The following is a 15,942-nucleotide window of genomic DNA, read 5'->3' as shown; positions in this document are numbered from 1 at the left end:
GGTTCGAGCCTCGGCTGGGTCAGTGTGCATTTCTGTGTGAGTTTGCATGTTCTCCCCATGTTTGCATGGTTAAAAAGCGTATTTCCCAGGGATGGGTTGCGGCTGGAAGTGTAAACACAATAATGTGCTGGATAAGTTGGCGGTTCATTGATAACAATTAACTATAGGCAGTTTTAAAACATGTTTTGACCATGAGAGGGAGCCAAGAACTAGGATTTGTAGAGCAGTGGCTACTGTAAGCCTATTCATTTTACATGCCAGTCTTTTCAGTGCTGTACATGTTTCACTTCTTTTCCCATATATTATTCTTGTCAGTCAGGATTACTACCTTAATGTTGACCATGTTCACCCATCACCCTGGCCCAGTCCCGCTTCAGGTACAGCTGCTGTACCCCACACTTAGCTGGACCACACAAGAGCACCACATGCAGTCCTGCAAAAACACTGCCATCTCAACCTATAGAAGTTGTTTTAGACTTTTAAAGTAGCAGCAGGAAGGATGTTTCCAAGTGAGAATTTATACAGGAAGGTAAAAGTGCCTCGCAGTGGAATCTGCTATATTTTTTGCCAACCAACAGGAAATATCAGTCAGGGAGTTAATAAACCACAGGGCAAACAAAATAGCATCATGACCACAATCATCAAGAGACCGAGTGAATGTATATTCGTAACCGTGTTTTGACCCTGATGCTCTTTTTGTTGGTTTTGTTCCTGTCTAATTTTTCCATGAGATAAAACATTTGCTAAACATATGGCTCAATAAATGTTTCCAGGTCTCCTCATGTTTTCCATCCCTAATTTTACCTGAATGTAAACAGCTTTGGCATTATTAAAGTTAATTGATAGAGTCTGAGGTATAAACCTCTGAGTTAATTACAACTTGTAATATATACTTTGTTCATATTCAGTATAAAGGAGGTATTGTAAGATACAGTTGAAGACACAAAAATTCTGCCTCCTATATATATTGCAGTGTATATGTATAATTATTTATAATGTAGTTATTTTGTCTTTGCAGTGCTTCTTTTAATATTTATATGCGGGTTTGGATGAAAGCTTCTGCTAAAAGAATAAATGTAATTCAAAGGAACTTTTATTATTATTATTATTTATTTTATTTTATTTAGTTTTGGAAAGGATATTTCAGTTGAACTTTATGAAGAGCAAACAACTGCGGGCTGTAGGACTCCTGCTAAGCATTGGTTTGACCTTTGCTTAATATCAGATGGTACTGTTTGAACAGTAGTTTACCTCATGTTGCTCATCTGTTGGGATCTGTCAGAACAAATGTTTTTAGTTTAAAAAAACATTTGGAAATCTTTTGGTGGGCTGGAGGCACGCATTAGGCCCATGTCACTCATTCAATGTATTCCAAACGGGATATATTCCCCCCGGGGGTGAACTTCGGACTCATTCCAAACCAAAGTTTTAAAAATGACCACTTGAAAGGGCCCTTTAGAAAGAAGGATTTTGAATGGGTACAACCAGTGGACACTTCTGGCACCCATAATACTTTGCTCAGGGAAGCTCTCAATTCAACTTTACCTTTAAATATATACTACTGTAATATTTATATTAAGTTATAAATAAAATAATTATAAAATACAATTCTAAATAAATATAAATTTAAATAGTTAACCACTTATAGAGCAAAGAACTACAGTATTTCATTGACATTAAAAAGTCATACAAATATTATTACAAATTATTGTAATAACCCCAGTCACACTCCAGAAAGTTCACAATGAGATTTTTAAAAATCTTTTAATGGATAGGACAGTATTGACAGGGAATTGTCAGGAGCAGAAAGAAATAGGAAGAACCTCGGGCCAGGAATTAAGCTTTGGTCGCTGTGAACATTATAGTGTCATTAGGCTATATGTCATTAGGAGTCCAGGGCCAGACAGAATCTGCAGACATTTTTTTTTTCTTTTTCTGCAGAGAATTTGTGGATTTATGCGGAATTATTTTGGGAGTATTATAAATACAACCCTAATATATGAAATTTAAAAAAAATGTTTTTAACTGTTATTTAATGTTTGCAATGCAAATCCAATTAGATCCACACATTTGATAAACAAAGCAAGTCTCTCATATAATGTATCTACTAAAAGACAGAAAATATTACTTTACAAACTGCATTGTAAATAAATCAAATGAACATTTAATATTACTATATTATCCCGATGATATTACTGATATTAATTTAAAAACAGAATAAATATTTAATATTACACACATTTACAGGTCACACTTTACAATAAGGTTCATTAGTTAATGTTAATTAATGCATTTACTAACATGAACAAACAATGAACAATACATTTACTACTGTATTTGTTCATTTTAGTTAACGTTAGTTAATGAAAATACAGTAGTTCATTGTTAGTTCATGTTAACTCATGGTGCATTAACTAATGTTAACAAGCATGGACTTGGATGTTAGTAATGCATTAGTAAATGTTCAATTATGATTAATAAATGCTGTAGATGTGTTGTTCATGTTCAATGCATAGACTCAATGATGAGTTAGAAATCTGAGGATTTGTGCTCGCGCAGATTCTGTGTGAGGCTACATATAGGTTAACCAAGAAATTAATTAAAAAACAAATTTGATTTAATTGACGTATCCTCAAGTCATCCAAGATGTAGTTGAATTTTTCATCATTAAAGCATGAAAGAAGATATTTCACTGATACCAATATACTTTGTGATGCCTACATGCAAGTCAATGTCTTCTAGCACTTCGAAAGTCAAGAAAAAAAATATACATGCAAAACAAAATTAATATTCATGGCCTTGAATGATGGTCTGTTATGAAGCAAAACAATCAATCTGTCCCAAATAAATATTATTTACACATTAATAATCCCAAGCCTTAGCAAAAATAATACACTTACAACAGTCCTTTTTTACTCAGCTGCAGTATACTTGAATTATATGAATCCACAAGGACCACAGTTTCAGCTATAAATCTTTTTTAAGGCTCTACTTAAGTAAATGTCATCTCATGGAAGGATTGGATAAATTAACAGCAAATAAAAAGAATTGGGTAAACCCTCTATATGAGATGTTACTTTTGGATCCATTGTTTACATCATGTTGCACATTTGTTGGCATCTGTCAAAACAAGCGTTTTTGGTTTAAATAATATTTGAAAATGCACTGGTGGCCTTTGGCAGCCTTTGTTAGCTAGGGAAACCTTACAGCACTTCTAAGGGCTCTTATAAATGGCAAATGCCAATGTTTTGTTAAGTGTGTGTAACATCAAGCTCAACAAAGCCTCCCATTAACAGACTGAAAGTCTTATAAAGCAGATGACGCAGTGCCAGATGAGCAAAATCAACAGACCACACAGTCGTTTTTTGCAGCGTTTCTCACACAAATCACAAACCAAATGCAATTCCTCTGATTTAGTTTTTAGTCTAATGTTTGTCAGCAAGAAAAGACAAATGCGAGATTTATTCATAATGTTGAACCACATAAATGTGCATTCCTCGACTTGCATTCCTCAGCAAACGCATTTAACGAGGTAACATTTAACGGTGCAGTTAGTAAAATGGCTGTATATGGCTTTGACTATTTCTCCACTGCTGACCCTTAGCGAGGAATTTTCCGCAGTGGTGGCTGGGCACAGAGCCACAGAGCGACAGGCCTTCACACACAGCAGCCCAGCAGCCGCAGGCTCCGGCCTGGTCCTCCAAAAGTCCTGTTGCTCCAGTAACCACATAACAACCAGACCGTCTGAGTCTGCCAGTGAATTATTACTTCTCTGAATTTCAGCAGAAGGATGGAGATGAGTATCATGATGCAGTGTTATTGGGACAACATCTTGGTTGACTCTGAAAATAAAACAAGAACGTCACATTTAACCATGAATATTTTAGGAGTCATAGTTTGGTTACATTTTTTACCATTACCATTATGCTTCAAAAGTGCTTTTATTTTTGTCTTGTTTCTAGTCCAAATATATACAATTATTTAAAATAATGGTTTACAAATTGAAAATGAAAAAGTACGCTTTACTCACCCTCAAGTGGTTTCAAACCTTTATGAGTCTCTTTATTCACTAAAGAATACATTTTAAAGAAAGTTTCATAAGAAAAGTATAGAAAAGTTGCTTTATAGAAACAAACAACATGGAAGTCACTAGGTACAGGTTTCAAGCTTTCTTTAAATAAATATTTTTGAGTTCAACGACAGGGACACAAACAGGTTTAGAACAAGTGAAGGGTGAGTAAATGATGGCAGCGTTAAAAACTTTAGGTACTGTTAAATCAAGTCAAATCAAGTAAATAATATTTTGTTTTCAGAATTAAGTCAAAATTAAGTTTTTCTTTAAAAAAAACCTAAACAATCTACCAGTGGAATGGGTAAAATAACATTGTTTTCAACTTGAAAACTTCTTTTATTGTAATTATTTTAATTACCCCAACGGCATTTAATTTGGTTTGATTTAAGGAAAAAACTCACTTCATTTGGACTTTATTCCTTTATTTTCCTTTGGCTTAGTCCCTTATTTATTAGGGGTCACCACAGCGGAATAAACCGCCAACTATTCCAGCAAGTTTTAAGCAGCAGATGCCCTTCCAGCTGCAACCCAGTACTGGGAAACACCCATACACTCTTACATTCACACAAAACAGCCCAATATTGATCTAATTCACTTATACTGCATGTTTTGGACTGTGGGGGAAACTGGAGCACCTCGAGGAAACCAACACGGGGAGAACATGCAAACTGACAGACTCTAACCAGCGACCTTCTTTCTGAGAGGCGACAGTGCTAACCACTGAGCCACCATGCCACCCTCAACCTCCCAAACTACCACGTCCGTGATGTCATTTACTCCTGCATTCTACTGTATTCTCTCATCAGTTGGAATAGAATAACTTTTGCATAGAATAAAGATAGAGACATTTTTCCTTACTGACGTGCAGAAATCACCAAAATTATTTTCAGCAACCTAAACCACACAGAACCAAAAAGGTACACTTCCAAATATGAGTTTGCAAAAAACAGCTCTTTTTTGAGAGCTTTATTATAACAGACAACAAATACAATTATTTTATTCACTTTCAATGGTGTTTATCACTTTTATGGTGTTTTAATGAAACCTTTGCATTTACACTTCTGCATGAAGGTGGATTTGGGAAGCTTTTGAATTTGAGTAGGCAAAATCCAGGCAGAAACCCTAAAATAGCTCTTGATTTTAAGAGGTTAACAATTATTTTGATATTTAGATTAGAAACACAAGAACTGTTAAGTAAGAATTTTTTTTTACAGTGTATGCCTCTAGTCCAGAGAGCGATAAACTTTTTTAACTATCAACCTTTTGGCTTATTCACTGTAAAACGAAATGGTTCCACACAATTTGTGTTGGGACAACATGAGGTAATGAAGTTAAATAATCAGTTTTATAAATTTAAGTATATTAAACATAAAAATTAGATTTTAAAAAATCAAGAATGGTGTTTTTCAGCTCATTTTAAATAAGTAGTTTGAAGAAACAGCAAACGTTTTGTTTAGTGCATATTTTAGCCCTGAACCAGTTTAAAATATTTTAATGTTTTTCAATAAAATAACATCAAAATGACATTAAAATACCATCAAAAGTATAATTTTCATTTTCTCCATTTATGACAATTATTTTATTGAAAAACATTTAAATATTTTAAACCATTTATGCTTCACTGGACACTTTTTTATTGTTGTTTGAAATTTGAAAAATTCTGATTTGATAATCTATTTAGTAAAGCATTGTAAAAAATTAAATACAAATTTTATTTAATGTTTGGACATTTTCAGTTTACTTTTAATAATTAACTGTTAGATAGATAGATAGATAGATAGATAGATAGATAGATAGATAGATAGATAGATAGATAGATAGATAGATAGATAGATAGATAGATAGATAGATAGATAGATAGATAGATAGATAGATAGATAGATAGATAGATAGATAGATAGATAGATAGATAGATAGATAGATAGATAGATAGATAGATCGATAGAAGGACGGACGGACGGATGGATATTTTCCAATAATACCACAGTAATAAAAAAACTTTAAAACTTCATCCACTTAACTATCTTCCCTTTACGCCCATATGCTGCTACTGTATATAAACAAATGACTGAGAGTGCCACCATTTATACCCGTCCCGCCACACTCTACCATTAAGATCCCACCCCTGCCACACCACAAGCATAATTACACTCATATATGTGCACAGACTTCAAACACACAGGCAAAAGACTCCAAGAGTAACACACTAGAAACCCCACGTTTGCTCAGACAGACACAAACATCTTTTGGCAATACATACGAGACGCTAACGGTGAAAGAATGAAGGACGACACAATGGTCCATTTGTTGGTTTTAGGAAGCGCACACTTCAGGTGTTTTTCTTTGACTATGTGTCTCGTCTTTGTCAAAGGCCAAAGGGAAAGATTTCAGATCTTTTTAAGCGTGTGTGTGCATGAGTGGAGACAAGCAAGGTGTGGACACACAAACACACACAGAGGTCAGAGGTCAGACTACAGCATTCCTCACAGCTCTGTACACACACACTCACTCTGACCTGTGTTTTTGTCCTTGGACATACTCTAAAAACAGACTAAACTAAGTCAACACACACAGTTACGTAAGCTGTCCTCCTAATGTTATCACACCAAGCAGATAGATTTGAGATTAGGGAACAGGATGACATTTTCCCTGAGATTCACAGCAGCGTTTTCATATCTCATACTTCATATCTCATTAGAAGCATACTGCAAAGTACGGTGGCTGAGAGTTATCAAATGTGCTGCAAGTAAAAGGGCACCCATTTTACCCCTTTTTTCCAGATTTAAAATGAGTCTTTTGTTTCTCCAGAATGTGTCTGTAAAGTTTCAGCTCAAAACTTTCATCAGATTATTCATTATACCTTTCAGAATGTTGGAATTTTCTGCTCTGAACACAATGTAGCTGTTTTTGTGACCTGTGCCTTTAATGCTGGTCTCCCCATTCACCGCTCTCATGTTCATGTCAGAGTGTGCCTCAATCTCTGCCTCGGCTGTGTCAGATAAGTGACGGACATGAAGGAAGCATAGATTCATTTATTAATTTTATTTTTGGCTTAGTCCCTTTATTAATCAGGGGTCCCCACAGCGGAAAGAACCGCTAACCTCTCCAGCAGCGCTGGGGATGCCCTTCCAGCATCAACCCATCACTGGGAAACACCCATACATTCCTATTCACAAACATACAATACGGACAATTTAGCCAACCCAATTCACCTATAGCGCATGTCTTTATACTGTGGGGAAAACCGGAGCACCCAGAGGAAACCCACGCAAACACGGGCAGGCAACCTGACCCAGCCGAGGCTTGAACCAGCGACCTTCTCGCTGTGAGGCGACAGAGCTACCCACTGTGCTACCATGCAGCCCATGAAGGAAGTAGATCTCAAGTAATATTTGTGAGAAATGCTACAGTACGAAATTTCCCAATGATTATTTGATGTATTTGTTGTTGAGTTAATACAAACCTTTCTGCAACGATGAATCGCACACAATGCCATTACAAAGTTTCTGCACACACACACACACACACACACACACACACACACACACACACACACACAGAGCGCTCAAATCTGAGGGATTTGTATCCTATTTTAACATCAGGAAATTTTAAAAAAGAGACTGTTGTCTTTAGAACACTCCAATATGACTGTGGACACACTACACACAATTCAGTCCAAACAGCTAACAAAAGCGGATTTTCATCTTGGTGCCCTTAAAGAAAACATCCAAATAGAAAAAAAAATGTTAACAAACCGAGAAAACCTCTTTGAAAACACACTCATTTTCTCAATACATGTAAATAGAGAAATGCACTGCAAATAGCACAAACTGTAACAGAAACATGTCGGTGGACCCCAAAAACGAACACAGCTGCTTCCTGTTTAGTGTCAGCTGTGCTGTTAAAGATTTGAGAGATTTTGTTTATTTTTTATTTTTATTTATTATAATGACCCATCTTAAATAAAAAAACACATCTCTCAGAACTTTGACAACTCCGACTCTAAACAGGAAGAAGCTGCTTGTTGCTTTTTCGGGTCTGCTGATACATTTTCGTTGTGGTCCGTGCTATTCATAAGCAGGCAATTATGTATTTTCTTATTAGGTTGATCGTGATAATATTGACAATACTGAAATGAGGGCAGACCTAGTGATTTTAGTGCCCTAAGCAATTATATTTTTGTGAAGGGGAAGGGCTTCAAAATTTACCCCTAAGAATTGAGACAGGGTATACAGCACCTGTACACGTCATCATGTCATCACAATCTCCTGCTTCATATGAGATCAGACGATTGCAACTGTTGTAGTTATTCCAGTTGAGTTATTTATTGGTATTTATCTTCAGGAAATCACTGAGGCCATAAAATATATTATCATAACAATATAATGCGGCAATAAGATCGTAATACTGTGCATTTACACAGTGGCCATATTCATCTATGTAAACACAACTTTTTTTTTTTTAAATGCATAATAATGACAAAAAAAATACTAATTTGTGAATACTTCCGGGTTTAACTATCTGCCTTTGTGGCTGGTTTATTCTGAGAATTTTTCTTACCCCTTGGTTTTGAGTGTGGTCCTGATAAACCTTTGTCCGAAGGGCTATTCACCCCTTCCCCTTAGCCCTACGCCTTCAAGCTAAAGAGAATTGGGACACCCCTACCCCTTGATGTGAATGCGCAAAACGAGGCGTAGGGATAAGTGGAAGGTCTTAGGGGTAGAATTGGGATTGGGCTTGAAAGTCAAGACACCCTTTCTCTAAAGATTTGTTTTTTCCCTGTAGATAAGTTTTTTTTTGTTTTTTTTTAAATAAATTGCATGTAAAAAAAAATATTTTAAGTGCAGTTAAGTGCAAGTGGTGCTCGCTGCAGAGCCATTTGGGCGAGCTGAGCTCCAGCGAGGGGGAGCTTGAGCTTGAGCTCCACCTTTTTTGCACTTCTTCTACGAGTGATGTCACTGGGGGTAGAGTAAGGGTTGGGTTGGTGTACGCATTAAAACAGCTTACAGGAGGAGGAGCGAGAGCTCATGCTCCCCCTCGCTGAAGCTTTGCTCTGCTCAAATGGCTCTGCAGCGAGCACCCTCTCGTTAAGTGTACAGTTGATTAGCCATTTTTGTGATTGATTTTAACATTTGCATGTACAGTAAGAAAGGAATGTTCCACTATTAATGGCTTTGAAAAGAAGTAGAACCGTTAAAATCGTAATGGTTCTAGATAGATTTTACAACATTTGATAGAGAATGTATAAAAGAGTGATATGATTAATACGGGTTTCTTAGCATTGGTCAGGGCTCCCTAATTTCCTGGGGCCCTATAAGCGGCTGCTTACCTCACTTAGGGTCTACTCACACTATGCTTTTAGAACTGTGCCCAGGCCCGTTTCCCGGATCGTTTGAGAAGTGTGAGTGCTCTGAATCAGGCTCAGGCTTGGTTCACTTGGCCGGACTTAGCCCGATTGGAAGAGGTGTGCCAGAGCGCGGTTCACTTGGCGCGGTACGCTTGTGTGTGAGTGCAAAACATGCCTGAGTCCTGAACTGAAAGCGAGACATGACTTTTAAGGGACTGGTATGGATTTATTAATCATTCTTACTGTTCAATGAACGCAAACTGTCAATGATTATTAAAGACACAAACCCCTCACTGCACCACAGCTGCACCTTCAGCAAACCTCCTAATTCCTATACTTTATGGTTGTTTATGAGTGTCAAAAGTGGCTGATCTGTTTAGTGAAATATTTGACTGCGTGTCACTGCATATCAAACAACTTAATCGATATAACTAAAAAAATCTCCACTGTGCTGAGCAAAAGCGCTTACTGAACAGAGCATCATCAATGACGTAAGCATGTCAAGGCTCGAATGTAATGTGAGTGCAGGCCATCAGGGGAGACGGTAGGGGGGACTAGATCCTCAAGCTCCAGGCTCCCTCCCATTTGCAAGACGAGAGGGGAGTTTGAGCTCAGGTAGAAGTCGAGAACTCTGTTTGAAGTAGCTAATGAACAGATAGTGATTGCTCTTTAGAGATGACTATTTACTAGGAGCATGTCTATGGTGCCAATTTGAAAACCAGGGAATTTGGGTGAATCCACATTGGTTCGGAGAGAACATGTAAACTCTGCACAGAAACGTCAGCTGGCTTGGTAAGGACTAGAACCAGCGACATTCTTGCTGTGAGGCAACAGTGCTACCATACCAATCAATCTAAAAAAAGAAGGAGTAGGGGTGGAAGGCGGGATTCTTAAAAAGGAAAATGGCTGTGATATGGAACTTATTTCTAGTGGCTTAAGAATTGTCTGATTGGTCTGATCATTCTCGGCTTTCTCGGCTAGCTTTTTGTTTCAGTCCACATGCGCACCAAACCCAATGGGCAACCATCATCATACCCCATTCTCCGCTCTTCAGTTTGCGTGCATCTTCACCGGCTGACCCCCCACAAGTCCCGCTATTAAGTTATATCCCGCTATCATCCCGTAAAGGTATTTTCCAGTATTTCTCCCTTATTTTTAGTCTTTCTCAGAACAACCGAGCCTACCTGTACGCAACCCATACCGCCGAACCACCAGGGGTCGGCCCTTGCTCTAAAACGTGAGTCTTCTGTGCTTTCGCTTTGTTTAAGAATGAAAACACTTATAAATAAATATTAAAAACGGCACAATTCTCTTTCCTTTTGATTACAGGTGCCGTCACCCATCCTATACAATCCTCAAAACAGTCATATAATGGTGCATGACTGTCAGCTGACATGCTCCATAGCGATAAACAGATGCTGTTTCCCAAACGGATTCTGTACACACAATCTGTAGCGGAGAAAAAGTCTGGCTTTTGGGAGCGTGTTTAAACAGTCATACACACATAATTAATAATAATAACATAAGGATGTCGATCTTGGTGTTTTTTTCCCCCAAACACAACTAATTTTGTCTTAAATGAGCATAAAATGTAAGGAAAGCAATCAAATGCTTTCATTATAACGTTAGATGTGTGCATTTTTAAAGTGACACCTCTTATTTAATGTAATACAAAAATCTTAAAAAATAAGAGATTTATTTGTTGCTCTTTTATCAGAATGTGTAAGTTATACAGTGGAGAAACGACTAATGAGATTGATAACTTGATTCTATTTCATTATAATAGCTATTAGTTTTAATAAGCTGAACTGTTTGCTAATTTATTTGCTGCTAATGTATCTATGTATTATTCTTTTGTTAATAATCATTTTAAAAAGTATTATTGACCATTTAACCGTCTATTTACAATGAAACAGCTCCAAATGAACATATTTAGTAATTTAAGGATTTTTTAAGGCGGGTGGGGTTGGGGGTGGGATCCCTTATTGTGGTGGGCATATCCCTCACTTTCACATCCCAATGTTGACAGGTATGTATGTATAGTCATCCACTTCTGTGTATTTGTTTTGGGCTATTCTTAGATGTTTTTAACTGACAGTCCAAATTTAGCCTTGTTTAATCCAAGACGACTATGTTTAGACATCTATTACACATCTATTGGCATCTTTTCTTTTTAAATGTTTGTTGGAAAAAAATAACATTATTTACAGTGTGGCTGTGCTATTATTTCGAATTTAGAACCATTTTGACTTTTTTTGACTACAGGAGACTGTTTAAAGATACTAAGGTTGATTTTGACATCATGCGTGTGTGCGTGTGTGTGTGTGTGTTGGGTTTCCTGCAAGCTCAGGTCCAGCCTCACAATTGCCTATTGTCTGGGCCGAGTCACACTTCCTGACAGGGCAGAATTCACGGAAACAGAGACACAGTCCAAACAAATTCTTCGGGCTACACCTCCACCCAGACTTCAACGCACCCGCCATTCCAAGGAGCCGTGTGGCAAGAAAGACCATGTTCGCAACAGGAAGTTAATTAGCGTTGAGCTTCTCAGAAAAGTGGGAAGGAAGCAGGTGGAGTCAGGAATATGACTGGCTTCTCATGCACTTACTGTACGAAATATGGATGTGTTTATCCTATTTATGAGTTCATTAAGTCCGAAAGGTCATAAGGATGCTCTTTAGTTAGTTTCTGGGGTAAATTTAAATGTTAGTATAACTGTACCCGTTAAACACCCCATCCTCCACCCGCCTCGACACCCCCCCCACACGCACACACTCACACACACACAGACTAGAGAGAGAAAAAATGCTTTCCTTCTCAGACAGCAACATCTGGCTTTCATAACCCAAGTCAATGCTCCTTTCCAGCTACTAATGGACTTTAAATAGGATATCTGACCACTGGGCTCGGTGTCTGTGCCTTGGCTCAACAATTAGACAAATATTTGCTTTTGGAGGAAAATTGGGTGGAGAAATATGAGAAAAATATGTTACAGTTTTTGAGCTTGACTTGTAATGGCCGATGCTTGGTCTAATTGACAGTCATTGAACCCCTCCATTGTACTTTTCCATCACTTAATATCCATGCGCATACAAATCACACACATACTGTATTCTTCAGAGATGGAAAGGAAGGTGTAGATCAGGAAATGAACTATTAAAACAAGACAGTCTGAATTCTCATTTAGTTGAGTAATGTACAGCAAGTTAATAATTCACTGTGTGGATTCCAAAACGCATCTCTCTCATTCATTCATTCATTCATTTTCTTTTTGGATTTGTCTCTTTATTAATCTGGGGTCGTCACAGTGGAATGAACTTCCAACTTATCCAGCATATGTTTTACGCAGCAGTTGCCCTTCCAGCTGCAACTCATCTCTGGGAAACATCCACACACTCATTCGCACACATACACTTCGGACAGTTTAGCCTACCCAATTTACCTGTACCGCATGTCTTTGGGGGAAACAAGAGCACCTGGAGGAAACCCACACCAACGCAGGGAGAACATGCAAACTCCACACAGAAACACCAACTGACCCAGCCGAGGCTCGAACCAGCGACTTTCTAGCTGTGAGGTGACAGTACTACCTACTGCGCCACCACGTCGCCCCATATATATATAACCCCACCGGTCCTACACCGCCCAACCCGCTCCGAGCTGGGATCGAACTGGCGACCTTCTGCATGGGAGTCAGTTGCTCTAACAAGGAGGCTAAAGACCATGGCCTCTAGCATCTGTCGCTAGAGCACCTTTAGAGGTCAGAGGTTTGAGGTTTACTCGCACAGCACCTACTAGCTGGCCTCCATTACATATATATATTTATTCATTATTTTGTCGGCCTAGTCCCTTTAATAATCCCGGGTCACCACAGCGGAATGAACCGCCAACTTATCCAGCATGTTTTTAAGCAGCAGATGCCTGTACCGCATGTCCTTGGACTGTGGGGGAAACCTGAGCATCCGGAGGAAACTCTCTAGTCTGATGAAACTAAAATTTAACTCTTTGGAGTGAATGCCATGCGTTTGGGGAAAAGCAGACACCGCTCATCTCCAGCCTAATACCATCCCTACAATGAAGCATGGTGGTGGCAGCATCATGATGTGGGGATGTTTTTCAGGAGCAGGAACTGGAAGACTAGTCAGGATGGAGGGAAAGATAAATGCTGCAATGTTCAGAGACATCCTGAATGACAAACTGCTTCAGATTGCTCTTGACCTCAGACTGGGGCGACGGTTCATCTTCCGACAGGACAATGACCCAAAGCACACCACCAAAATATCAATGGAGTGGCTTTTAATCCTATTAAACATCTCTGGAGAGAGCTGAAAATGGCTGTACACTGTCGCTTCTTATCCAGCCTGATAGAGCTTGAGAGGTACTGCAAAGAGGAATGGGCAAAAATTCCCAAAGACAGGTGTGCCAAGCTTGTGGCATCATTTTCAAAAAGATTCGAGGCTGTAATTGCTGCCAAACGTGCATCAACTAAGGATTGAACAAAAGCTGTGATGTGAATACTGATGTATATGTGATTTTTCAGGATTTTTATTTTTAATAAATTTGCAACAGTTTCAAAAAATCATTTTTTCACTTTGTCATTACGGGGTATTGTGTGTAGAAATAAATGAATTGAATCCATTTTGGAATAACTCGGTAACAAAAAATGTGGAAAATTGTGATTTTCATTTACATTAGCTTTTTCAAAGTATTCATATTTTTTTAAACACAAAATAAAGATTTGTAATGGTAACTACTATCAAATATTATCAGCTCATGCAGCTTAAATACTTGCGTTAAAAAAGAATAAAGTGCTGACAGAGTTTAAACCCTTGGCAGGCTTTGTAACCTATGTGAAAGTAATTTCCTGAGGAGACATCCTTTTTTCACCGGGGAAAATTTTATCCTGTTTTACTAGTCCCTTTTCCCCAGCCTCCCTTCCTCAGCCCCACTATACTTTAAAGTGCTGTTGATCCTTATCCCTTACACTGAATTATCCACCTGCTTCTTGAAACCTGAAACATCTGCCTTCCAGTGATTTCGCTGTGCATCTTCTCTTTCAAATGTATATTTACAAGCAGGATTTATTTACTCAAAGCCCTTCCTCACTGATCCACTAGATAACATATCGACTTCTAATGGTCTAATGGTATTTTGCTGTAAGCAAGAAACAGTCCCGGTCACGTGGGTAAAATACTGGGATCTATCCATTTGAGACACAAACCTATGACCCATGAAACTTATGCTTAAAGACAAGCCCTGCTGTTTCTTTGAGGATTGGGGTAATTAGCCTCTCATCAAGCTCTCATCGTGGAAAATACAGGATGATCCGTATCTCTACAAAGAGATGATGGTGTAGACTAAACACCCTGAAGGAGAGTGATATAGAAGTAAGACAAAAATACAGCACAAATTGAAATATAAACTTATTTCTGCCTTGTTTTTTTGCCATAAAAGATATTTGAAAGTTAATAATAAAAAATAAAAAAATTGGTCTTGCCGTAATATAGAACTCTTTTTGAGTTACATTTGACTAAAAACAAGCTTCAATAAAAGCAAGCTGTTGATTATATTTAGTATGCTTAAGGTGCCAGTTTTAAAAATAAGACCACAACTAAAAGTTCCAATTTCAAGAATCTTCGGAAAAGACAAAGATTTATTTGAAACACAGTTTTGTTATGTTTTTACCAACTGCTTTTGATTTGTGCTTTTGCTTCAGCCATTTGAGTTTTTTGTTTTTGTTTATAATAAATATTCTGCTGCTTATTAAAACTACATAATTGAAGCGAGCTGAATCAATACAATTCTTGAGTTTTTTTGGGACAAAATGTGTATGTTCACTGCACTTAGATTTGTAAAAACAATTAATTTAACTTCATCAATTTGTGTTGTGACAACATGAAGGGATTATGTGGAACCCAGCATTTTTACAGTGCTAGGTTCTCAAATCTGTTGTTTGTTTCTTCATTGGTTATTTTGCATCTTGACAAAAAGCTTAAAGGGCACCTATTTTACCCCGTTTACATGATGAAATATGCCTTTTGTGTCTCCAGAATGTGTCTGTAAAGTTTCAGCTCATTAGTCAAAAATACCAAGTAAGTTTATTTGATGTATTTGTGGTGGAGCAAATTCAAGCCTTTCTGAAATGATGAGTCATACACAAATGTCGTTTTCAGTACAAGTGGATTTGTTGTTTTTAAGGCAATGGATTTACTCACTTTAAGTAAAATAAAAAATGCATTTACATGCTAATAAAAATCTTAACCAAGTACTCTTTTTCAAATTTGCTCTGTAATAAAATTGCTAAATGTACAGAGCTTATAAAAAACAAATGTAAAAGTTTTGAGCATGCTAGTTATCAAGTCTTTTTTTTTTTGCTTCTTTAATCGACAGATTTTATTTTGTGTTAAAGACCACTTTAACTAAATGTAAGATTTTTGTTATAGCTTGTTACAAAAGATTTCTGCAATGATGTGATGTAAGATCCCTCTTTTATCTTAAAGCTTAAAATTTCAACACACTATTA

Source organism: Danio rerio, chromosome 12, assembly GCF_052040795.2.
Source record: "Danio rerio strain M-AB ecotype USA chromosome 12, GRCz13ab, whole genome shotgun sequence".
Taxonomy (NCBI): Eukaryota; Metazoa; Chordata; class Actinopteri; order Cypriniformes; family Danionidae; genus Danio; species Danio rerio.
This window is presented reverse-complemented; position numbering follows the sequence as displayed.